Here is a 3,469-nt window from a genome sequence, read left to right as displayed (position 1 = left end):
TTGATTGTTCACAAACATTATAGGAGGACAAGAGATGCAAGTAAAGAGAAACAGAATAAATCTCTTGGCCGCTGTGTATACACATTTATTTGAGTTGATGCTACACCACCGCTAACTAGAAAAGCGCTCCTGTACTTTATCTCAATTTAACCGGTGCAACGCAGTGATCAATATTCTGTTTGCAGAAACGTATTAAGCAAAACTGTGCGTTTGAAAGCAAAGAGAAGGTACGTAAATGAGACAAAAAGGGAGGAAGCGTGAAGAACTGCAAATTAAAAAGCAGAGACTGCGAAGGAGCCTTGTGAGGTGAAAACGGGAATCCGGTGTAAATATCGGGACATGGCTGTACGTTGAAAGGTGTAATGTGGTAGATGAGGCGACGCGCCGATATCAGAGCTCGGATTGAATTAGCAGATGAAACATTTCCAGTAGAATGTTGGTCCATGTTCTTTTTGTCCTTTTGCTCTTTTAAAAAGTGTATTGATACACAAGTTTATCATTAATCCAGATGCCAACATTTAGATTCTGACAGTGTCTCGATCATAAATCATCAGATCTGACTCTAAGGAAGGGCACACATTCCCCCTGAAATCAGATTTTTGAAGCTGGATGGCTTTTAAGGAGACACAAAATCTTTATGGACAAGGTTGTGTGAATTCTGCTGTATAAAGTCCTGCATTCTCGTCCTCACCAGCTTATCATATCCCTCATAAGAGCGTGCTGAGGGGATGGGGAAACAAAATGGGCAAAATGTTTTTTTTAGAAAATCAATTTATTGTCCGATAGTGAGGCTGTAAGGTGGCTCAGCCGTGATGACTTATTCCTATCACAGCAAAATGCTCGCCGACTCCTGAGTGGAGGCAACCACAAAAGAGAAGCTGGAAATGTTTTTTGTTTTTTTTGGAGAGGGAGAAGGTGACAGGTGCAAGGATGATCCTTCTTTAAAAGAGTGCAGTGTTTGCAGACAGCCATGTTTAAAATTACCCTCTATTCCTGCTGCTGTTATTTTGGTTCTAGATACGTTTTTTTTTTTTTTCCCTCCATAAGAGATTGTACCTGGGTTATTTTCTATGAAGATGGGGTTGAAAAGTCAAGGTGCTCTTAGACAAAGACTTGGGTATTGTTGCACAATCTGATAAAACTCCAAAAAGTGGACAATCACCTGTGTACGGTGTAAGAAATATTTTAATTCATTGCCCCTGTCAACTTTCTTGTGTTCTTAGTTGAGACACCAGGTGACGGGAGACCAATCGGATTTCTACCAGTGAACCTAGTTCGTTGGTGTCCTAATGAACATGTCTGTGACATGCTTTGGTCAAAATACCTTAAGGGTGAAGCACCACAGCAGTTCAATCCCTCTGCCAAAACAGCCCTGTTCAGAACGCTCGCTTTTGAGTGCCTGTCTCTTTAAATATGCAAATGAGACACAGGAAACTACGTCGGCGTCACTGAGGCTAACGGCAGCTAACAGCAGTTAGCATTTGGAAAAGCCATCATTTGCAGACTCTAGCCGGCACATTGCCGTCATACATAAAATGTAAATCCTCTGAGGCTGGAAGTTTGTGTAGAACTCTGTGCTGCACTGTGCAGCCAAGAATAGAACACTTCACAGACTTCTGCTCTTCCAGATATCATTGCTCTCGTCTGCACTCGCGTTTTTTAGGGACAAAGCGGAGCTCCACGAGACGACAATTCCAGGAATGTCTCATTGGCGCATCTCATCGGCACATTACCGTTGTGTATATAAAATGTATCCACTGAACATGTAAATCCTCTGAGACTGGAAGTTTGTGTAGAACTCTGTGCTGAAGAAGTTGATTTTGCCTAGTGGCTCCTTTTTAAAATGATTCACTGAGGTTGGCGAAACATTTGGAAACAGTCTAGGCAAATTTAAAGATTGTGTACTGTAATATGTGAGCAACGGCTAGCCTTTAAAATGGTCACATTTTATGATATGGGACAGCTGCAGCCAAGTCTAGTGTCCATATTTGATCAAAAGCGCAGGGTTTTCTACTGAAGAGGCAAAAAGTAGTGGGAAAAAATCAGAGCTAAAGAGCGGAGTCAAAACACAAATGAAAAACGCTCGAGGAGAGAACGGTGAGGAGATTTAATGTTCTGAGCTGATGAGACGAGGAACAGGGTTTAACTAATAAAGGAAGGGACTTCAATCTGGGAGTGAAAGAGGGGAAAATAATGTAACTCATTTGTAATTAGACAAGCAGCACCCCTGGAAGAATGATGACCTGAAACAACAAGGAGGCAAGGATCTAAAATAAATTTGGACTGAACAAGTTCTGAGCTGGCAAAGGTGACCGTGAATTTGTCTACCTGTCCATATTTTTTTTTATTTTTTTTTCCGTATTGCTGAACCTGTCCTTGCCAGCACCGTCTCCTGACTTTTGTTTTTACTGCACAGGAGGATGGGGAGTGGAAAGGAAGACGGAGGAGTGAGCAGAAAAACAATACAAGAGACGGTACAGGTTAACAACATAACTTTAATGACACTGACATTCATGGGCGACGTTAGCTCAGCAGTACAGCCCGGCTCCGCTATAGTCTACATGCGACGTGTCCTCGGGCGAGACACTTAACCCCCGTGTTGCTCCTGGCGGCTGTGCCGGCAGCATGTGAATGGGTATGAAAGATGAGTGATGGAAAGATGTGTGAAAGTGAGCGGGTCAATGGCAAAACTGTTGTGGAAAGCAGCTTTGAGTGGTCATCAAGACTAGAAAGGTGCTATATGAATACAGACCATTTACCATTCAAGTTTTTTTTATTATTTTTTTTTATTTATAAGACATGGTTGGGAATCTGAACTTCGGAACAAGGGCCTTTCTGCAAGGAGATTGCATGTTCTCCCTGTGTGCGCGTGGGTTTTCTCCGGCTTCCTCCCACAGTCAAAAAACATGCCATATGGGGATTAGGTGAATTGGTCACTCTAAATTGACCGTAGGTGTGAGAGTGAATGGTTGTTTGTCTCTATATGTGGCCCTGAGATGGACTGGCGAACTGTCCAGGGTGTACCCCGCCTATCGCCCAATGCCAGCTGAGATAGGCACAGCACCCCCCGCGACCCTCTGGTGGAGGATAAAGCGGTAGATAATAGATGGATGGGTTGGGAATCTGAGTGGTGAACTGTGCCAATGCCGATCAATATCCACTTGCTAACTTATTCCGTTTGTGCCTCCAGAATGTTAGGAAGGACTATCCCTGTAGGACCCAACTTGGAAGGATCCTCCAAGGAAGGCTTGTTGACTTGGAGAAACGCCACTTGAGCGGTTTGTGGGCGGAGCTTTACTCAGGGCAGACGGGAAAGAGTGGGTTGCAGTGTTTTTTTTTTTTTTCATTGTTTTATGACTATGTACACATGAAGATGTTTTCGAGTGATGGATTCAAGACTCCAAGCAAAATTGCTTCAGTATTCAATTGGATTTTTATGTCAAACCACTTTTCATAAATTTTAAATGAT

The sequence above is a fragment of the Microchirus variegatus genome, assembly GCF_963457635.1.
Source record: "Microchirus variegatus genome assembly, chromosome: 5".
NCBI lineage: Eukaryota > Metazoa > Chordata > Actinopteri > Pleuronectiformes > Soleidae > Microchirus > Microchirus variegatus.
The sequence above is the reverse complement of the archived record's forward strand: the minus strand, read 5'-3'. Positions refer to the sequence as shown.